Here is a 24,582-nt window from a genome sequence, read left to right on the forward strand (position 1 = left end):
AGGTTTTTTTTTGTATTTTCATATACATATGGTTTGTGAAATAAATAAAAAAAATCAATGTTTCTTTAGAATCAATGTGAGTGGTGACGGGAATGAGGGGCCACAGGGCCAAGGCCTAGCACTTACTGCCACTGACTCCTTGCCGCCATCTGCCTGGCCCACTTGATATGTGTATAAAGACAATGTTGGTTTTTTGCTATTTTCATATATATATGTTTTGGGAAATCAATAAAAAAACAAAAATTCAATGTTTCTTTAGAATCAATGTAAGTGGTGACAGGTATGAGGGGGCACTGTGACAATGCCTAGCACTAACTGCCCCTGACCCCTTGCCGCCATCTACCTGGCCCACTTGATATATGTATAAAGAAAAAGTTTGTTTTTTTATATGCTCATTTACATATGGTTCGGGAAATAAATAAGAAAAATTCAATGCTTCTTTAGAATCAATGTGACTGGTTACTTGTAAGAGGGGGCATTCGGACAAGGCCTAGCACTAACTGCCGCTGACTCCTCGCCGCCATCTGCTTTGACCATTTGATATATGTTTAAAGAGAAGGTGTTTTTTTATATGTTCGTATAGATGTGGTTAGGGAAATCATTAAAAAAATTTCAATGTTTCTTTAGAATCATTGTGAGTGGTGACTGGTATGAGGGGCACTGGGACAAGGCCTAGCACTAACAGCCCCGGACTCCATGCCGCCATCTGCTTTCCCCCCCTTGATATAAGTATAAAGAGAATGTTTTTTTTACATGTTCATTTGCCTACAGTTTGGGAAATCAATAACAAAAATTCAATGTTTCTTTAGAATCAATGTGAGTGGTGACGGGTGTGAGGGGGCACTGGGACAAGGCCTAGCACTAACTGCCCCTGACTCCTTGCCTCCATCTGCAGGCACACTTGATATATGTATAAAGAGAAAGTTGGTTTCTTTTTATATGTTCATTTACATATGGTTAGTGAAATAAATAAAAAAATGCAATGTGTCCTTTGAATCAATGTGAGTGGTAACGGTTATGATGTTGCACTGGGACAAGGCCTAGCACTAACTGCCCCTGACTCCTTGCCGCCATCTACCTGGCCCAATTGATATAAGTATAAAGAGAAATTTGTTTTTTTTATATGTTCATTTAAATATGTTTTGGGAAATCAATAAACAAATTCAATGTTTCCTTAGAATCAATGTGAGTGGTGATGGGGATGAAGCGGCACTGGGACAAGGCCTAGCACTAACTGTCCCTGACACCTTGCCGCCATCTGCCTGGCCCAACTGATATAAGTATAAAGAAATTTTTTTTTTTTGATATGTTCATTTACATATGGTTTGGGAAATCAATAGAAAAAATTGTATGTTTGTTTAGAATCAATGTGAGTGGTGGGGGGTAAAAGGGGCACTGGGACAAGGCCCAGCACTAACTGCCCCTTACTCCTTTTTGCCATCTGCCTGGCCCACTTGATATATGTATAAAGTAAAAGTGCTTTTTTATATGTTCATATCCATATGGTTTGGGAAACCAATAAAAAACTTCAATATTTCTTTAGAATCAATGAGATGGTGACTGGTATGAGGGGGCAATGGGACAAGGCCAAGCGCTAACTGCCCGTGACTCCTTGCCGTCATATGCCGCTCCCACTTGCTATATGTATAAAGGGAAGGTTGGTTTTTTTTATATGTTCATATACATATGGTTTGGGAAACCAATAAAAAAACTTCAATGTTTCTTTAGAATCAATGTGAGTGGTGACTATTATGAGGGGGCAATGGGACAAGGCCAAGCGCTAACTGCCCGTGACTACTTGCCTTCATATGCCGCTCCCACTTGACATATGTATAAAGGGAATGTTGGTTTTTTTTATATGTTCATATACATATGGTTTGGGAAACCAATAAAAAAACTTCAATGTTTCTTTAGAAGCAATGTGAGTGGTGACTGGTATGAGGGGCAATGGGACAAGGCCAAGCGCTAACTGCATGTGACTCCTTGCCGTCATCTGATTGACCCATTTGATATATGTATAAAGAGAATTTTGCTTTTTTTTGATGTGTTCATTTTCATATATTTGGGGAAATAAATAAAAAAAATTCAATAACTCATTAGAAACAATGTGAGTGGTGAAGGGTATGAGGGGGCACTGGGACAAGGCCTAGCACTAATGGCCCCTGACACCTTGCCGCCATATGCCTGGCCCTCTTGATATATGTATATGGAGAAAGTTGGTTTTTTTGATAATTTCATATACCTATGGTTTGAGAAATCAAAAAAAAATTCAATATTTCTTTAGAGGCAATGTGAGTGGTGACGTGTATGAGGGGGCACTGGGAAAAGGCCAGCACTAACTGTGGGTGACTGCTTCCCGCCATCTGCCTGGAATATTTGATACATGTAAAAAGAGAAAATGGGTTTTTTTGATATGCTCGTTTACATGTGTTTTGGAAATCAATAAAAAAAATTCAATGTTTCTTTAGAATCAATGTGAGTTGTGACGGGTATGAGGGGCAATGGGACAAGGCCTAGCACTAACTGCCAGTGACTCCTTGCCGCCATCTGCCTGGCCCACCTGATATATGTATAAAGAGAGACTTGGTTTTTTTCTATATGTTCATATACATATGGTTTATGAAATCAATAAAAGAAATTCAATGTTTCCTTAGAATCAATGTGAGTGGTGATGGTTATGAGGGGGCACTGGGACAAGGCCTAGCACTAACTGCCCCTGACTCCTTGCCGCCATCTACCTGGCCCAATTGATATAAGTATAAAGAGAAATTTGTTTTCTTTATATGTTCATTTATATATGGTTTGGGGAATCAATAGAAAAAATTGTATGTTTGTTTAGAATCAATGTGAGTTGTGGGGGGTAAAAGGGGGCTCTGGGACAAGGCCCAGCACAAACTGCCTGTGACTCCTTGCCGTCATCTGATTGGCCCATTTGATATATGTATAAAGAGAATTTAGTTTTTCTTGATATGTTCATTTTCATATGGTTGGGAAAATAATTAAAACAAATACAATGTTTCATTAGAATCAATGTGAGTGGTGAAGGGTATGACGGGGCACTGGGGCAAGGTCTAGCACCAACTGCCCCTGACTCCTTGCCGCCATTGCGTGGCTCACGTGATGTATTTATAAAGAGAATTTTTTTTTATATGTATGTATACATATGGATTGGGAAACCAATAAATAAACTTCAATATTTCATTAGAACCAATGTGAGTGGTGACGGGTATGAGGGAGCACTGGGACAAGGCCTAGCACTTACTGCACCTGACACCTTGCCGCCATCTACCTGGCCCACTTGATGTATATATAAAGAGAAATTGTTTTTTTTTTTTTTATATATACGTATACTTATGGATTGGGAAACCAATAAATAAACTTCAATGTTTCATTGGAATCAATATGAGTGGTGAAGGGTATGAGGGGGCACTGGGACAAAGCCTAGCACTAACTGCTCCTGACTACTTGCGCGCCATCTGCATGGCCCATTTGATATATGTACAAAGAGAAAGTTGATTTTTTTGATATGCTCATTTACATATGGTATGGGAAATAAATAAAAAAAATTCAATGTTGCTTTAGAATCAATGTGAGTGGTGTCGGGTTTGAGGGGGCACTGGAACAAACCTATCACTAACCGCCTGTGACTCCTTACCGCCATCTGAATGGCCCACTTGATATATGTATAAAGAGAAAGTTAGTTTTTTTGATATCTTCATATACATATGGTTTTGTTAAATCAATAAAGAAAATTCAATATTTGTTGATAGTCAATGTGCGTGGTGAAGGGTATGAAGGGGCACTAGGACAAGGCCTGGCACTTACTGCCACTGACTCCTTGCCGCTATCTGCCTGGACCATTTGATATATGTATAAAGAGAAAAGTGGTTTTTTTGATATGTTCATTTACATATGTGTTGGGGAATCAATAGAAAAAATTCAATGTTCCTTTAGAGTCATTGTGAGTAGTGAAGGGTATGAGGGGGCACTAGGACAAGGCCTAGCACTTACTGCCCCTGACTCCTTGCCGCCATCTGCCTGGCCCCCTTGATATATGTATAAAGAGAATGTTGGTTTTTTTTGTATGTGCATTTACATTTGGATAGGGAAATAAATAAAAACAATTCAATGTCTCTTTAGAACCAATGTGATTTGTGACGGGATGAGGCGGCTTTTTCACAAGGCCTAGCACTTACTGCCCCTGACTACTTGCCGCCATCTGTCCGGCCCATTTGAAATATGTATAAAGAGAAAGTTGTTTTTTTTATATGTTCATTTACATACCGTTTGGTAAATAAATAAAACAATTTCAATGTTTCTTTAGAATCAATGTGAGTGGTGACGGATATGAGGGGACACTGGGACATGGCCTAGCCCTAACTGCCCCTTACTCTTTGCCTCCATCTGCCTGGCCCACTTGATATATGTATAAAGAGAAAGTTGTTTTTTTTTTATATTTTCATATACATATGGTTTTGGGAAATCAATAAAGAATATTCAATGTTTCTTTAGAGTCAATGTGAGTGGTGAAGTGTTTGAGGGGGCATTAGGACAAGGCCTAGCACTTACTGCTCCTGACTCCTTGCCGCCATCTGCCTGGCCCACTTGATATATGTATAAAGACAAAGCTGGTTTTTTGATATTTTTATGTACATATGGTTTGGGAAATCAATAAAAAAAATTCAATGATTCTTTAGAATCAATGTGAGTGGTGACCGGTAAGAGGGGGCACTGGGACAAGGCCTAGCACTTACTGCCCCTGACACCTTGCCGCCATCTACCTGGACCATTTGATATGTGTATAAAGAAAAAGTTGTTTTCTTTATATGTTCATTTATATATGGTTTGGGGAATCAATAGAAAAAATTGTATGTTTGTTTAGAATCAATGTGAGTTGTGGGGGGTAAAAGGGGGCTCTGGGACAAGGCCCAGCACAAACTGCCTGTGACTCCTTGCCGTCATCTGATTGGCCCATTTGATATATGTATAAAGAGAATTTTGTTTTTCTTGATATGTTCATTTTCATATGGTTGGGAAAATAAATAAAACAAATACAATGTTTCATTAGAATCAGTGTGAGTGGTGAAGGGTATGACAGGGCACTGGGGCAAGGCCTAGCACCAACTGCCCCTGACTCCTTGCCGCCATTGCGTGGCTCACGTGATGTATTTATAAAGAGAATTTTTTTTTTATATGTATGTATACATATGGATTGGGAAACCAATAAATAAACTTCAATATTTCATTAGAACCAATGTGAGTGGTGACGGGTATGAGGGAGCACTGGGACAAGGCCTAGCACTTACTGCACCTGACACCTTGCCGCCATCTACCTGGCCCACTTGATGTATATATAAAGAGAAATTGTTTTTTTTTTTATATATACGTATACTTATGGATTGGGAAACCAATAAATAAACTTCAATGTTTCATTGGAATCAATATGAGTGGTGAAGGGTATGAGGGGGCACTGGGACAAAGCCTAGCACTAACTGCTCCTGACTACTTGCGCGCCATCTGCATGGCCCATTTGATATATGTACAAAGAGAAAGTTGATTTTTTTGATATGCTCATTTACATATGGTATGGGAAATAAATAAAAAAAATTCAATGTTGCTTTAGAATCAATGTGAGTGGTGTCGGGTTTGAGGGGGCACTGGAACAAACCTATCACTAACCGCCTGTGACTCCTTACCGCCATCTGAATGGCCCACTTGATATATGTATAAAGAGAAAGTTAGTTTTTTTGATATCTTCATATACATATGGTTTTGTTAAATCAATAAAGAAAATTCAATATTTGTTGATAGTCAATGTGCGTGGTGAAGGGTATGAAGGGGCACTAGGACAAGGCCTGGCACTTACTGCCACTGACTCCTTGCCGCTATCTGCCTGGACCATTTGATATATGTATAAAGAGAAAAGTGGTTTTTTTGATATGTTCATTTACATATGTGTTGGGGAATCAATAGAAAAAATTCAATGTTCCTTTAGAGTCATTGTGAGTAGTGAAGGGTATGAGGGGGCACTAGGACAAGGCCTAGCACTTACTGCCCCTGACTCCTTGCCGCCATCTGCCTGGCCCCCTTGATATATGTATAAAGAGAATGTTGGTTTTTTTTGTATGTGCATTTACATATGGATAGGGAAATAAATAAAAACAATTCAATGTCTCTTTAGAACCAATGTGATTTGTGACGGGATGAGGCGGCTTTTTGACAAGGCCTAGCACTTACTGCCCCTGACTACTTGCCGCCATCTGTCCGGCCCATTTGAAATATGTATAAAGAGAAAGTTGTTTTTTTTATATGTTCATTTACATACCGTTTGGTAAATAAATAAAACAATTTCAATGTTTCTTTAGAATCAATGTGAGTGGTGACGGATATGAGGGGACACTGGGACATGGCCTAGCCCTAACTGCCCCTTACTCTTTGCCTCCATCTGCCTGGCCCACTTGATATATGTATAAAGAGAAAGTTGGTTTTTTTTTATATTTTCATATACATATGGTTTTGGGAAATCAATAAAGAATATTCAATGTTTCTTTAGAGTCAATGTGAGTGGTGAAGTGTATGGGGGGGCATTAGGACAAGGCCTAGCACTTACTGCTCCTGACTCCTTGCCGCCATCTGCCTGTCCCACTTGATATATGTATAAAGACAAAGCTGGTTTTTTGATATTTTTATGTACATATGGTTTGGGAAATCAATAAAAAAAATTCAATGATTCTTTAGAATCAATGTGAGTGGTGACCGGTAAGAGGGGGCACTGGGACAAGGCCTAGCACTTACTGCCCCTGACACCTTGCCGCCATCTACCTGGACCATTTGATATGTGTATAAAGAAAAAGTTGTTTTCTTTATATGTTCATTTATATATGGTTTGGGGAATCAATAGAAAAAATTGTATGTTTGTTTAGAATCAATGTGAGTTGTGGGGGGTAAAAGGGGGCTCTGAGACAAGGCCCAGCACAAACTGCCTGTGACTCCTTGCCGTCATCTGATTGGCCCATTTGATATATGTATAAAGAGAATTTTGTTTTTCTTGATATGTTCATTTTCATATGGTTGGGAAAATAAATAAAACAAATACAATGTTTCATTAGAATCAATGTGAGTGGTGAAGGGTATGACGGGGCACTGGGGCAAGGCCTAGCACCAACTGCCCCTGACTCCTTGCCGCCATTGCGTGGCTCACGTGATGTATTTATAAAGAGAATTTTTTTTTATATGTATGTATACATATGGATTGGGAAACCAATAAATAAACTTCAATATTTCATTAGAACCAATGTGAGTGGTGACGGGTATGAGGGAGCACTGGGACAAGGCCTAGCACTTACTGCACCTGACACCTTGCCGCCATCTACCTGGCCCACTTGATGTATATATAAAGAGAAATTGTTTTTTTTTTTTTTATATATACGTATACTTATGGATTGGGAAACCAATAAATAAACTTCAATGTTTCATTGGAATCAATATGAGTGGTGAAGGGTATGAGGGGGCACTGGGACAAAGCCTAGCACTAACTGCTCCTGACTACTTGCGCGCCATCTGCATGGCCCATTTGATATATGTACAAAGAGAAAGTTGATTTTTTTGATATGCTCATTTACATATGGTATGGGAAATAAATAAAAAAAATTCAATGTTGCTTTAGAATCAATGTGAGTGGTGTCGGGTTTGAGGGGGCACTGGAACAAACCTATCACTAACCGCCTGTGACTCCTTACCGCCATCTGAATGGCCCACTTGATATATGTATAAAGAGAAAGTTAGTTTTTTTGATATCTTCATATACATATGGTTTTGTTAAATCAATAAAGAAAATTCAATATTTGTTTATAGTCAATGTGCGTGGTGAAGGGTATGAAGGGGCACTAGGACAAGGCCTGGCACTTACTGCCACTGACTCCTTGCCGCTATCTGCCTGGACCATTTGATATATGTATAAAGAGAAAAGTGGTTTTTTTGATATGTTCATTTACATATGTGTTGGGGAATCAATAGAAAAAATTCAATGTTCCTTTAGAGTCATTGTGAGTAGTGAAGGGTATGAGGGGGCACTAGGACAAGGCCTAGCACTTACTGCCCCTGACTCCTTGCCGCCATCTGCCTGGCCCCCTTGATATATGTATAAAGAGAATGTTGGTTTTTTTTGTATGTGCATTTACATATGGATAGGGAAATAAATAAAAACAATTCAATGTCTCTTTAGAACCAATGTGGTTTGTGACGGGATGAGGCGGCTTTTTGACAAGGCCTAGCACTTACTGCCCCTGACTACTTGCCGCCATCTGTCCGGCCCATTTGAAATATGTATAAAGAGAAAGTTGTTTTTTTTTTATATGTTCATTTACATACCGTTTGGTAAATAAATAAAACAATTTCAATGTTTCTTTAGAATCAATGTGAGTGGTGACGGATATGAGGGGACACTGGGACATGGCCTAGCCCTAACTGCCCCTTACTCTTTGCCTCCATCTGCCTGGCCCACTTGATATATGTATAAAGAGAAAGTTGGTTTTTTTTTATATTTTCATATACATATGGTTTTGGGAAATCAATAAAGAATATTCAATGTTTCTTTAGAGTCAATGTGAGTGGTGAAGTGTATGAGGGGGCATTAGGACAAGGCCTAGCACTTACTGCTCCTGACTCCTTGCCGCCATCTGCCTGTCCCACTTGATATATGTATAAATACAAAGCTGGTTTTTTGATATTTTTATGTACATATGGTTTGGGAAATCAATAAAAAAAATTCAATGTTTCTTTAGAATCAATGTGAGTGGTGACCGGTAAGAGGGGGCACTGGGACAAGGCCTAGCACTTACTGCCCCTGACACCTTACCGCCATCTACCTGGACCATTTGATATGTGTATAAAGAAAAAGTTTTTTTTTTTTTTTTTTTTTTTTTTTTTTTTTTTTTTTTTTTTTTTTTTTTTGATATGCTCATTTACTTATGGTTTGGGAAATTTATAAAAAAAATTCAATGTTTTTTTAGAAGCAATGTGTGTGGTGACGGGTGTGAGGGGGAACTTGTACAAGGCCTAGCACTAACTGCACCTGACTCCTTGCCTGCATCTGAATGGCCCACTTGATATATGTATAAAGAGAATCTTTTTTTTTATATATGTTCATTTACATGTTGTTGTTGTTGTCTTCAGTCCTGTGAATGGTTTGATGCAGCTCTCCATGCTTCTCTATCCTGTGCAAGCTGCATCATCTCCCAGTACCTACTACAACCTACATCCTTCTGAATCTGCTTAGTGTACTCATCTCTCGGTCTCCCTCTTTGATTTTTACCCTCCACACTGCCTTTCAATGCTAAATTTGTAATCCCTTGTTGCCTCAAAACATGTTCTACTAACCGATCCCTTCTTCCAGTCAAGTTGTGCCACAAACTTCTCTTCTCCCCAATCCTATTCAATACCTCCTCGTTAGTTACGTGATCTATCCACCTTATCTTCAGTATTCTTCTGTAGCACCACATTTCGAAAGCCTCTATTCTCTTCTTGTCCAAACTAGTTATCGTCCATGTTTCACTTCCATACATGGCTACACTCCAAACAAATACTTTCAGAAACGACTTCCAGATACATAAATCTATATTCGATGTTAACAAATTTCTCTTCTTGAGAAACGCTTTCCTTGCCATTGCCAGTCTACATTTTATATCCTCTCTACTTCGACTATCATCAGTTAATTTACTTCCTAAATAGCAAAACTCCTTTACTACTTTAAGTGTCTCATTTCCTAATCTAATTCCCTCAGCATCACCTGATTTAATTTGACTACATTCCATTATCCTCGATTTGCTTTTGTTGATGTTCATCTTATATCCTCCTTTCAAGACACTGTCTATTCCGTTCAACTGCTCTTCCAAGTCCTTTGCCGTCTCTGACAGAATTACAATGTCATCGGCGAACCTCAAACTTTTTATTTCTTCTCCATGAATTTTAATACCTACTCCAAATTTTTCTTTTGTTTCCTTTACTGCTTGCTCAATATACAGATTGAATAACATCGGGGAGAGGCTACAACCCTGTCTCACTCCTTTCCCAACCACTGCTTCCCTTTCCTGCCCCTCGACTCTTATGACTGCCATCTGGTTTCTGTACAAATTGTAAATGGCCTTTCGCTCCCTGTATTTTACCCCTGCTACCTTTAGAATTTGAAAAAGACTATTCCAGGCAACATTGTCAAAAGCTTTCTCTAAGTCTACAAATGCTAGAAACGTAGGTTTCCCTTTTGTTAATCTTTCTTCTAAGATAGGTCGTAAGGTCAGTATTGCCTCACGTGTTCCAACATTTCGACGGAATCCAAACTGATCCTCCCCGAGGTCTGCATCTACCAGTTTTTCCATTCGTCTGTACAGAATTCGCGTTCGTATTTTGCAGCTGTGACTTATTAAACTGATAGTTCGGTAATTTTCACATCTGTCAGCACCTGCTTTCTTTGGGATTGGAATTATTATATTCTTCTTGAAGTCTGAGGGTATTGCGCCTGTCTCAAACATCTTGCTCACAAGCTGGTAGAGTTTTGTCTTGACTGGCTCTCCCAAGGCCGTCAGGAGTTCTAATGGAATGTTGTCTACTCCTGGGGCCTTGTTTCGACTCAGGTCTTTCAGTGCTCTGTCAAACTCTTCACGCAGTATCGTATCTCCCATTTCGTCTTCATCTACATCCTCTTCCATTTCCATAATATTGTCCTCACGTACATCACCCTTGTATAAACCTTCTATATACTCCTTCCACCTTTCTGCCTTCCCTTCTTTGCTTAGAACTGGGTTGCCATCTGAGCTCTTGATATTCATACATGTGGTTCTCTTTTCTCCAAAGGTCTCTTTAATTTTCCTGTAGGCAGTATCTATCTTACCCCTAGTGAGATAAGCTTCTACATCCTTACATTTGTCCTCTAGCCATCCCTGTTTAGCCATTTTGCACTTCCTGTCGATCTCATTTTTGAGACGTTTGTATTCCTTTTTGCCTGCTTCATTTACTGCATTTCTATATTTTCTCCTTCCATCAATTAAATTCAATATTTCTCCTGTTACCCAATGATTTCTAGCAGCCCTCGTCTTTTTACCTACTTTATCCTCTGCTGCCTTCACTACTTCATCCCTCAGAGCTACCCATTCTTCTTCTACTGTATTTCTTTCCCCTATTCCTGTCAATTTTTCCCTCATGCTCTCCCTGAAACTCTGTACAACCTCTGGTTCTTTCAGTTTATCCAGGTCCCATCTCCTTAATTTCCCACATTTTTGCAGTTTCTTCAGTTTTAATCTACAGGTCATAACCAATAGATTGTGGTCAGAGTCCACATCTGCCCCTGGAAATGTCTTACAACTTAAAACCTGGTTCCTAAATCTCTGTCTTACCATTATATAATCTCTCTGATACCTTTTAGTATCTCCTGGGTTCTTCCACGTATACAACCTTCTTTCATGATTCTTAAACGAAGTGTTACCTATGATTAAGTTGTGCTCTGTACAAAATTCTACTAGGCTGCTTCCTCTTTCATTTCTTAGCCCCAATCCATATTCACCTACTATGTTTCCTTCTCTCCCTTTTCCTACACTCGAATTACAGTCACCCATTACTATTAAATTTTCGTCTCCCTTCACTATCTGAATAATTTCTTTTATTTCATCGTACATTTCTTCAATTTCTTCGTCATCTGCAGAGCTAGTTGGCATATAAACTTGTACTACTGTAGTAGGTGTGGGCTTCGTATCTATCTTGGCCACAATAATGCATTCACTATGTTGTTTGTAGTGGCATACCCGCATTCCTATTTTCCTATTCATTATTAAACATACTCCTGCATTACCCCTATTTGATTTTGTGTTTATAACCCTGTAGTCACCTGACCAGAAGTCTTGTTCCTCCTGCCACCGAACTTCACTAATTCCCACTATATCTAACTTTATCTTATCAATTTCCCTTTTTAAATTTTCTAACCTACCAGCCTGATTAAGGGATCTGACATTCCACGCTCCGATCCGTAGAACGCCAGTTTTCTCTCTCCTGATAACGACATCCTCCTGAGTAGACCCCGCCCGGAGATCTGAATGGGGGACTATTTTACCTCCGGAATATTTTACCCAAGAGGATGCCATCATCATTTAATCATACAGTAAAGCTGCATGTCCTCGGGAAAAATTACGGCTGTAGTTTCCCCTTGCTTTCAGCCGTTCGCAGTACCAGCACAGCAAGGCCGTTTTGGTTAATGTTGCAAGGCCAGATCAGTCAATCATCCAGACTGTTGCCCCTGCAATTACTGAAAAGGCTGCTGCCCCTCTTCAGGAACCACACGTTTGTCTGACCGCTCAACAGATACCTCTCCGTTGTGGTTGCACCTACGGTACGGCCATCTGTATCGCTGAGGCACGCAATCCTACCCACCAACGGCAAGGTCCATGGTTCATGGGGGGGTTCGTTTACATATGGTTTGCGAAATCTATAGAAAAAATTAAATGTTTCTTTAGAATCAGTGTGAGTGGTGGCTCGTATGAGGGGGCACAGGGACAAGGCCCACGACTAACTGCCACTCACTACTTGCCGCCATCTGCCTGGCCCACTTGGTATATCTATAAAGAGAAAGTGATTTTTTGATATTTTCATATAAATATGGTTTGGGAAATCAATAAAAAAATTCAATGTTTCTTTAGAATCAATGTGTGTGGTGACGGGTATGAGGGGGCACTGTGACAAGGCCTAGCAGTAACTGCCCCTGACTCCTTGCCTCCAGTTGCCTGGCAAACTTGATATATGTATAAAGAGAAAGTTGGTTTTTTTGATATTTTCATATCCATATGATTTGGGAAATCAATAAAAACAATTCAATGTTTCTTTAGAATAAATGTGAGTGGTGACAGGTATGAGGGGGCACTGGGACAAGGCCTAGCACTAACTGACCCTGACTCCTTGCAGCCATCTGCCTGGCCCACTTGATATATGTATAAAGAGAAAATTTTTTTTATATGTTAATTTACATATGGTTTGGGAAATCAATAAAAGAAATTCAATGTTTCTTTAGAATCAATGTGAGTGGTGACGGATATGAGGGGGCACTTGGACAAGGTCTAGCACTAACTGCCCTAACTCGTTGCCAACATCTGCCTGGCCCACTTGATATATGTATAAGGAGAAATTGTTTTTTTTTTTTTTTCATGTGTTTATTTACATATGGTTAATGAAATCGATAGAAAAATTCAATGTTTCTTTAGAATCAATGTGAGTGGTGACGGGTATGAGGGGGCATTGGGACAAGGCCTAGCAGTAACTGCCCCTCACTCCTTGCCGCCATCTGCCTGGCCTTTTTGATATATGTGCAAAGAGAAAGTAGATTTTTTTTATATGCTCATTTACATATGGTTTGGTTAATAAATACAAATAAATTCAGTGTTTCCTTAGAATCAATGTGAGTGGTGACGTGTATGAGTGGGAACTGGAACAAGGCCTAGCACTTACTGCACCTGACACGTTGCCGCCATCTGCCTGGACCATGTGATATATGTATAAAGAGAAAGTTGGTTTTTTTGATATGCTCATTTACATATGGTTTGGGAAATAAATAAAAAAAAATTCAATGTTCCTTTAGAATCAATGTGAGTGGTGACAGGTATGACGGGGCACTTGGACAAGGCCTAGCACTAACTGCCCCTGACTCCTTGCCGCCATCTGCCCGGCCCAATTGATATATGTATAATGAGAAATTTTTTTTTTCATATGGTCATATACATATGGTTTGGAAAATCATTAAAAAAAATTCAACGTTTCTTTAGAATCAATGTGATTGGTGACTGGTATGAGGGTGCACAGGGACAAGTCCTAGCACTAACTGCCCCTGAACCCTTTCCGCCATCAGCCTGGCCCACTTGATATATGTATAAAGAGAAAATGGATTTTTTATATGTTCATTTACATATAGGTGGGAAATACATAAAAAAAATCAATGTATCTTTAGAATCAATGTGAGTGGTGACATGTATGAGGAGGCACTGCGACAAGGCCTAGCACTAACTGCTCCTGACTCCTTGCCGCCATCTGCTTGGCCCACTTGATATATGTATAAACAGAAATTTGTTTTTTTTTTTTTAATATGTTCATTGACATATGGTTTCGGTAATCATTAAAAAAATTCTATGTTCCTTTAGAATCAATGTGAGTTGTGATGGGTATGGTGGGGGGGGGGACCTGGGACAAGGCCTATCACTAACTGCCCCTGACCCCTTTCCGCCATCAGCCTGGCCCAATTGATATATGTATAAAGAGAAATTTTTTTTTATATGTTCATTCACATATGCTTATGGAAATCAATAAAAAAAATTTAATGTTTCTTTAGAATCAATGTGAGTGGTGACGGGTATGAGGGGGCACTCGGACAAGGCCTACAACTAACTGCCCCTGACTCCTTGCCGCCATCAGCCGGGCCCACTTGATATATGTATAAAGGGAAAGTTGGTATTTTTTGATATGTTCGTATACATATAGTTTGGGAAATCATTAAAAAAAATTTAATGTTTCTTTAGAATGAATGTGAGTTGTGATGGGTATGAGGGGGCACTGGGACAAGGCCAAGAACTAACACTCCCTGACTCCCTGCCGCCATCTTCCCGGCCCACTTGATATTTGTATAAAGAGAAGGTTTTCTTTATATGTTCATTTACATATGGTTAGGAAAATTAAAAAAATTCAATGTTTCTTTGGAATCAATGTGAGTGGTGACGGGTATGAGGGGGCACTGGGACAAGGCCTAGCACTAACTGCCCATGACACCTTGCCGCCATTGGCCTGGCCCATTTGATATATGTATAAAGAGAAAGTTCGTTTTTTGATATTTTCATATCCTTATGATTTGGGAAATCAATAAAAAAATTCTATGTTTCTTTAGAATCAATGTGAGTGTTGACGGGTATGAGGGGCCTCTGGGACAATGCCTAGCACTAACTGCCACTGACTCCTTGAAGCCATCTGATTAGCCAACTCGATAAATGTATAAAGAGAAAGTTGGTTTTTTTATATGTTCATTTACATATGGTTAGGGAAATCAATAGAAAAAATTCAATGTTTCTTTAGAATCCATGTGAGTATTGATGGGCATGAGGGGTCACTGTGACAAGGCCCAGCACTAACTGCCCCTGACTCATTGCCGCCATCTGCCTGGCCCACTTGATATATGTATAAAGAGAAGGTTGGTTTTTTTTATATGTTCATTTTCATATGTTTAGGGAAATAAATAAAAAAAAATTCAATGTTTCTTTAGAATCAACGTGAGTGGTGATGGATATAAGGGGCACTGGGACAAGGCCTAGCACTGACCCCTTGTTGTCATCTGCCTGGCCCACTTTATATATGTATAAAGAGAAAGTTTTTTTATATATTCATTTAGATATGATTAGGGAAATAAATTTAAAAAAAAGTCAATGTTCCTTTAGATCAATGTGAGTGGTGACGGGTATGAGGGGCACTGGGACAAGGCCTAGCACTAACTGCCCGTGACTCGTTGCCACCATATGCCGCTCCCATTTGACATATGTATAAAGGGAAGGTTGGTTTTTTTTATATGTTCATATACATATGGTTTGGGAAACCAATAAAAAAACTTCAATGTTTCTTTAGAAGCAATGTGGGTGGTGACTGGTATGAGGGGGCAATGGGACAAGGCCTAGCACTAACTGCCCCTGACTCCTTGCCGCTATGTGCCTGGCCCACTTGATGTAAATATAAAGAGAAATTTGTTCTTTTTTTTATATGTTCGTATACATATGGATTGAGTAACCAATAAATCAACTTCAATATTTCATTAGAATCAATGTGAGTGGTGACGGGTATGAGGGGGCACTGGGACAAGGAATAGCTCTAACTGCCCCTGACTCCTTGCCGCCATCTGTCTGGCCCACTTGATATAAGTATAAAGAGAAATTTGTTTTTTTTTTTTTTTTGATTTATAAAGAGAATTTTTTTTTTTGATATGTTCATTTTCATATGGTTGGGAAAATTAATAAAAAAAATTCCATGTTTCATTAGAATCAATGTGAGTGGTGAAGGGTATGAAGGGGATCAGGAACAAGGCCTAGCACTAAATGCCCGTGACTCCTTGCCGCCATATGCCTGGCCCTCTTGATATATGTATAAAGAGAAATTTGGTTTTTTTGATATTCTCATATACACATGGTTTGAGAAATCAATAAAAATAAAGTCAATATTTCTTTAGAGGCAATGTGAGTTGTGACGGGTATGAGGGGCACTGGGTCAAGGAATAGCACTACCTGCCGGTGACTCCTTCCCGCCATCTGCCTGGAGTATTGGATACATGTAAAAAGAGAAAATTGATTTTTTTGATATGCTCATTTACATATGTTTCGGAAAATAAATAAAAAAAATTCAATGTTTCTTTTGAATCAATGTGCGTGGTGACAGGTATGAGGGGGCACTCCGACAAGACCTAGCACTAACTGCCCCAGACTCATTGCAGCCATCTGCCTGTCCCACTTGATATATATATAAAGAGAAAGTTTGGTTTTTTATATGCTCATTTACATATGGTTCGGGAAATAAATAAGAAAAATTCAATGTTTCTTTAGTATCAATGTGACTGGTGACTTGTATGAGGGGACACCCGGACAAGGCCTAGCTCTAACTGCTCCTGACTCCTCGCCGCCATGTGCCTGGACCATTTGATATATGTATAAAGATGAGGTATTTTTTTTCTATATGTTCGTAAACATACGGTTAGGGAAATCATTAAAAAAATTTCAATGTTTTTTAGAATCAATGTGAGTGGTGACTGGTCAAGGACTAGCACTAACAGCTCCGGACTCCATGCCGCCATCTGCTTTCCCCCCCTTGATATATATATAAAGAGAAAGATTTTTTTTTGTTGAGATGTTTGTATACATATGGTTTGTGAAATCATTAAAGAAAATTCAATGTTTCTTTAGAATCAATGTGAGTGGTGACTGGTATGAGGAGGCACTGGGACAAGGCCTAGCACTAACTGCTCCTGACTCCTAGCCTCCATCTGCTGGCCCACTTGATATATGTATAAAGTGAAAGTTGGTTTCTTTTTATATGTTCATTTACATATGGTTAGTGAAATAAATTAAAAAAATTCAATGTTTCCTTAGAATCAATGTGAGTGGTGACGGTTATGAGGGGGCACTGGGACAAGGCCTAGCACTAACTGCCCTGACTCCTTGCCTCCAACTGATTGGCCCACTTGATATATGTATAAAGAGAAAGATTTTTTTAAATGTTCATTTACATATGGTTTTGGAAATCAATAAAAAAAATTCATTGTTTCTTTAGAATCAATGTGAGTGGTGATGTGTATGAGGGGCACTGGGACAAGGCCTAGAACTAACTGCCCATGACTACTTGCCCCTATCTGCCCAGCCCATTTGAAATATGTATAAAGATAAAGTTGGTTTTTTTATATGTTCATTTACATACAGTTTGGTAAATAAGTAAAAAAAAAGTCAATGTTTCTTTGGAATCAATGTGAGTTGTGACGGGTATGAGGGGGCAGTGGGACAAGGCCTAGCACTAACTTCCCCTGACTCCTTGCGCGCTATCTGCATGGCCCATTTGATATATGTACAAAGAGAAAGTTGATTTTTTTGATATGCTCATTTTCATATACATATGGTTTTGTTAAATCAATAAAGAAAATTCAATATTTGCTTATAGTCAATGTGCGTGATGAAGGGTATGAAGGGGCACTAGGACAAGGCCTAGCACTTACTGCCACTGACTCCTTGCCGCCATCTGCCTGGCCCACTTGATATATGTATAAAGAGAAAGTTGGTTTTTTTGGTATGCTCATTTACATATGGTTAGTGAAATAAATAAGAAAAATTCAACGTTTCCTTAGAATCAATGTGAGTGGCGACGGGTATGAGGGAGCACTGGGACAATGCCTAGCACTAACTGCCCCTGACTCTTTGCCGCCATCTGCCTGGCCCACTTGATATATGTATAAAGAGAAAGTGTTTTTTTTTATATGTTCATATACATATGGTTTCGGAAACCAATAAAAAAACTTCAATGTTTCTTTAGAGTCAATGTGAGTGGTGACGGGTATGAGGGGGCACGGGGACAAGGCCTAGCCCTAACTGCCCCTCGTCCTTGCCGCCATCTGCATGCCCCATTTGATATATGTACAAAGAGAAAGTTGATTTTATTGATATGCTCATTTACATATGGTTTGGGAAATAAATAAAAAAAAATATTAATGTTCCTTTAGAATCAATGTGAGTGGTTATGGGTTTGAGGGGGCACTGGAGCAAGACCTAGCATTAACCCCCCGTGACTCCTTACCGCCATCTGAATGGCCCACTTGATATATTTATAGAGAGAAAGTTGTTTTTTTTTTATATGTTCATTTTCATATGGTTGGAGAAATAAATTAAAAGAAATTCAATGTTTCATTAGATCAATGTGAGTGGTGAAGGGTATGAGGGGCCACTTGGACAAGGCCTAGCACTATCTGCCCCTGACTCCTTGCTTCCATCTGCCTGTCCCACTTGATAAATGTAAAAAGAGAAAGTTGGTTTTTTGATATTTTCATATAAATAAGGTTTGGGAAATAAATAAAAAAATTCAATGTTTCTTTAGAACCAATGTGAGTTGTGACGGGTATGAGGTGGCACTGGGACAAGGCCTAGCACTATCTGCCCCTGACTACTTGCCGCCATCAGCCCGGCCCATTTGAAATATGTATAAAGAAGAAGTTGGATTTTTTTATATTTTCATTTACATACGGTTTGGTAAATAAATAAAAATATTCAATGTTTCTTTAGAATCTATGTGAGTGGTGATGGTTATGAGGGGTCACTGGGACAAGACCTAGCACTAACTGCCCCTGACTCCTTGCCGCCATCTGCCTGGCCCACTTGATATATATGTGGCGTGCAGCGCCGTAAAAATCCATATTTGTAAAGAGTGTAAGTGTGCTATCTTTGAGATGGAGAGTTTTGGAAGATGTTTTCCGCTAACGGGGAGTTAGCCTCATGGACTTGTATCTGTGTAGACGTGAAGTGCTAATAAATTGTCATATGAGAGAATACTAGTTGTTTACCTACAACTATCACCTAATTCCCTCACTGGTGACCCCGTTTTGTGTAATACACATTCAAGTTACGGCACGAAGTGTTATTTACGCGCCTACCGCGTCGGTTTTCTTTTCACGATCGCGAGGGCCAGTGTTTTAGCTTCAGACAATGGCCTTTCATCACTCACCGCCGCCCGGATCTCAGCAACATCTCTCCAGCATCCCTGCCGTCGTAGTAGATATGCCGCGAGATCCCTCGGAATCTTTCAGCCCGAACATGCAGTGGAATTCTTCGAGTGCAGCCAGTTTCTGCCAACCGCCAACGGTCGCGGACTCTGTCTTTGTTAGCCTAGACTTTTTCCACGTGTTCTCCACAGAGTGTTGTTCGGAACATTCTTACTCCTGTGTCGAATGCACAATTCAATACAGTTCATGGTGTCGAGAGGAATCTTACCAGTTTGGAAAATCCAGCAGTAAATTCTATCCCGAGCCAGTTCCCGCCACGTGTGTATCCTGCCGCGCCGGTTAGTCAAAATGTGCTCAATGCTCGCCATACAGACAATATCACATCGAGTGTGCATCCTTGTGGACATGTGTGGGATCCTTGTGTTGCTCATAATCAAGTCAACAATTCTGTGCTGGACAGTAATTACCCGGACATTTACAACCACCCCCACCATTCACGGCCGAATGAATACAGAGTGCATAACGGACATTCACCGGCGTATGTAAGTACTAGCGGCTTCTCTCCGAGCTATCTAGTCAATGAGAATGCACATTGTGACTACGATTCTCACACTGTTCGTGCGTCCGTCGCTTCTCAGCCGCCCCCCCGGCGTCAAGTGAACTTTGCGATACCCGCATTACAGAACACCAATAATTCGGACATTCTATCCTCTTCGTGCTCTACTCCCATCCGAAGAAATAGGTGCACCTCCACTGTGACTGCTGTGCCGAACCTGCCGAAACTACCAGACTTCAAACCCGCTCACCCGGAATTTTGGTTCAACCTGGTTCAGCAAACATTCAATGTCTGTGCTTTGGACGACGACGCGCTCTTCATGTGCCTCATGAACCACCTTCACGACCGCGTCGATTAAATTTACGATCTGGTCAAAGCACCGCCCCTAGCAGAGAAGTATGCTATGACGAAACAGACGATACTGGAGCGCATCTCAAAAACCAGGAGAGAAAACGTGCGACAGCTAATTTACGAAGAGCGTCTCGGCGACAGGTCTCCGTCCCAGCTGTGGCGGTGCATCCATCTTCTCGTCGACGAGCAAGTTATGCCTGATGACACACTCGCAGAAATCTGGACAGAAAAGCTGCCTCTGCCTGTCCAGACTGCCATCTCTGCGTATGAGGATAGGCCAGTAAATGAATGTTTACGTGCCGCCGATAGAGCTTACTCCACCAGGCAGCGTGAGCTCCACGCACTGCATTCTAGACGTGACCGCACTAAGAAGCTGTCCAACACCACGCACTTGTCTGGTGCTGCTAATAACAAGTTTGTTAAACTAGCCGCCCTACCTGCACCTCCAGCTCCGCCCAACGACAGCGCACCGGCCTCGGTGGAAGATTATGGGTCGCATATTCCGTCACCTAGTTACTACCCACAGGAGCACAGGCCCGCTCAATCTTACTGTTTCTTCCACGCGAGATTCGGGGAGCAAGCACGCAAATGACAGTCGCTGTGCTCTTACCCAAACTCCAACCGCAGGTAGGCAGCGGTGCCACCTCCTGCGACATAAACAACGTGCACCATCCAACGTTGCATTCCGTTTTGGACAACAACAGTAAGTGTGGTCGAGTCTATGTCCGAGATTTACAATCGGGTGTACGGTTTCTGGTAGACACTGGCGCAGATGTCTCTTTGCTACCGGCTTGCCTAGCGACCAATAAAGTGCAACCGCACAAAACAGTACTTCGTGAAGTGAACTTGTCTACCTTACAGTGTTCGTGTTCTACACTGTATACAGTGAAACTTTCGCCTGAGTGCAAGCTGAAGTGGACGTTTTTAGAGTCAATAGTTGAAGAACCTATTCTCGGAATTGATTTCCTCAGGCACTATCAGTTGTCACTAGATTTTGTGAAAAATACTGTGTTTTACCCCCCACTGAACAAACATATTTTTTTCGCTCCGCCGAGTGACAGTTCGGCTAACACCAAGCATGTGCGCTGGGCTAAGAAGTGCTCAAACATATCTTGGACAAATGAGTGGCTAGCGGAGCGCGACGAGTCTTCGAACTTGCGGATGGAATGTAGGGAAATGCTGTTGCTTCCCCGCAACATACATCACGAGTTGACCTCCACACAAGAACGCCTCGCGTCACTACAAGCGGACGACTCGTCGGCTACAGACAAGGTTAGTCCGTGCCAATCTGGTGTTCCCGTGCCCGCACACATTAATGACAATGTTGTGAACTGTGCAAACTGTGTCAGCATTCCCCCTTGTAATGACAGTGTATGCCTGTGTGCTCATGTTCCATGCGTTTCGAATGAACAATTAACCTCCCAAGCCCGTGGCAATGAAATACAGCCGTCTGCTGTTAGGCCACACCCACTCGGGCCTACAGCGCACGTAGCGGCATGGCCCGCTACCAAAAACCAGTGTACCAACCTCGCCCAGGTTAACATGCATGCGTTCGCTACGCAGCCTTCGAGCGATTGGCACGCCTCAGCGCCACAGCTTTGCTTGCCTGCCACCGCCTGCTCCGCTTCACGGACATCTGACTGTTTTGCCGCACCACGTATTGCTGTAGTCACTAATGGCACAGTTCACCGGTTACGTCTAACCGCTGGGCCGCCCATATCGCAACGCCCACACTGCCTCAAGCCGGAATTTATGAAAATTGCAAAAGAAAAATTAGATGATTTATTACAAAAGGGAATAATTGAACCTTCTTCATTGAGTGAAACCAGCTTTCATTGAGCCTCAGGTGGACCCCCCTGATTCGGCCCCTATCTCTTCCACTCCTACTTCAAGTGGCCACTCATCTTCTCATACCATACATTTGGGTACTGATTCTCCACAGCGGGCTTCTTTGCCGAGCACTGCTTCTGCTCCGCTCTCATCTAATTCGAGTGGCCAAACTTTTCGAGGCTTCACTCCTCCCAGCCCTCGCAGTCGAGCTGCCAACCTCTTGGATTCTACCATTGTGTCACTATCTTCGTGTGACAGCTCTTGGTCACTCCGTTCAATCCAGGTGGGCTCCTCGTTGCCTTCAGCCACACTCCCTCGGCCGTCAGTTGATCACCCGAGGTTGTCGCCTGCGCAGTCCAGTGCACCTGCCACACCCCTCTATGCAAACGCTTTTCCCTGCCATGGCTTCCCCACACCTCCCTGCCGCCCCCCCCCCCCCCCCCCCCCCGGCTCGAACAGGTGCCACCCAAGAATTCACAACACATGTACATCCAGATGACATACATAAATTTTCTGTTGTTGTTGATGGTGATAAGGCGTGTGAGTTACTCTCATGTGACAAAATTGAGGGAGGAAGTGCAGAAACTCGTGTGGTGCGTCGCTTTAAATTAAGCACAAGTGCTGCGTGTGGCAATTTGCGTGCCTTTTTTAGGCCTTCTGGCAAGGTGATTCTCCGCCTGCCTGCAGACGAAGTGCTACACCTCCATTCCAGGACAGGACGTCGACTTCGGCCGCCGGCTTCGCTTGCTGATTTTGCCGTCGATGTACCGGGTTTCACCCCCCGGTCTCCTACCAGTCGACCGCTTCCGCCTGACGCTGAAGAACTGTATGTTACCTTCCTAACTTCTCACCCCCCTCCCCCCATTCACAGGGACGTACTCCATATTGCGCGGGGGGGGGGGGGGGGGGGGGGGGGGCGGGCTATGTGGCGTGCAGTGCCGTAAAAATCGATATTTGTAAAGAGTGTAAGTGTGCTATCTTTGAGATGGAGAGTTTTGGAAGATGTTTTCCGCTAACGGGTAGTTAGCCTCATGGACTTGTATCTGTGTAGACGTGAAGTGCTAATAAATTGTCATATGAGAGAATACTAGTTGTTTACCTACAACTATCGCCTAATTCCCTCATATGTATAAAAAGAAAGTTGGTTTTTTTGATATTTTCATATATTTATGGTTTTGGGAAATCAATAAAGAAAATTCAATATTTCTTTAGAGTCAATGTGAGTGGTGAAGGGCATGAGGGGCACTGGGACAAGGCCTAGCAATAACTGCCCCTGCCTCCTTGCCGACATCTGCATGGAACTCTTGATAAATGTAAAAAGATAAAGTTGGTTTTTTGATATTTTCATATAAATATGGTTTGGGAAATAAATAAAAAAATTCTATGTTTCTTTAGAACCAATGTGATTTGTGACAGGTATGATGGGGCACTGGGACAAGGCCTAGCACTAACTGCCCCAGACTCCTTGCCGCCATCTGCCTGGCCCACTTGATATATATATAAAGAGAATATTTTTTTTGATATGTTCATTTACATATGTGTTGGGAAATCAATAGAAAAAATTCAATGTTTCTTTAGAGTCAATGTGAGTGGTGAAGGGTATGAGGGGGCACTAGGACAAGGCCTAGCACTTACTGCCCTTGACTCCTTGCCGCCAACTGCCTGGCCCACTTGATATATGTATAAAGAGAAAGTTGGTTTTTTTATATGTGCATTTACATATGGATAGGGAAATAAATAAAAAAAAAATTCAATGTTTCTTTAGAACCAATATGATTTGTGACGGGATGAGGTGGCACTTTGACAAATCCTAGCACTTACAGCCCCTGACTACTTGCCGCCATCTGTCCGGCCTATTTAAAATATGTATAAAGAGAAAGTTGTTTTTTTGACATTTTCATATCCATATGATTTGGGAAATCAATAAAAACAATTCGATGTTTCTTTAGAATAAATGTGAGTGGTGACGGGTATGAGGGGGCACTGGGACAAGGCCTTGCGCTAACTGACCCTGACTCCTTGGCGCCATCTGCCTGGCCCACTTGATATATGTATAAAGAGAAAGTTTTTTTTTATATGTTCATTTACGTATGGTTTGGGAAATCAATAAAAGAAATTCAATGTTTCTTTAGAATCAATGTGAGTGGTGACGTGTATGAGGGTCACTTGGACAAGGCCTAGCACTTACTGCCCCTGACTCCTTGCCGCCATCTGCCTGGCCCACTTGATATAAGTATAAAGACAAAGCTGGTTTTTTGATATTTTTATATACATATGGTTTGGGAAATCAATAAAAAAAATCAATGTTTCTTTAGAATCAGAGTGAGTGGTGACCGGTAAGAGGGGGCACTGGGACAAGGCCTAGCATTTACAGCCCCTGACACATTGCTGCCATCTGACTGGACCATTTCATATGTGTATAAAGAAAAAGTTGGTTTTTTGATATGCTCATTTACATATGGTTTGGGAAATTTATAAAAAAAAATTCAATGTTTTTTTTAGAATCAATGTGAGTGGTGACGGGTGTAAGGGGGAACTTGGACAAGGCCTAGCACCAACTACACCTGACTCCTTGCCTCCATCTGCTGGAATA

The sequence above is a fragment of the Schistocerca gregaria genome, chromosome 1, assembly GCF_023897955.1.
Source record: "Schistocerca gregaria isolate iqSchGreg1 chromosome 1, iqSchGreg1.2, whole genome shotgun sequence".
In the NCBI taxonomy this organism is placed as follows: Eukaryota; Metazoa; Arthropoda; class Insecta; order Orthoptera; family Acrididae; genus Schistocerca; species Schistocerca gregaria.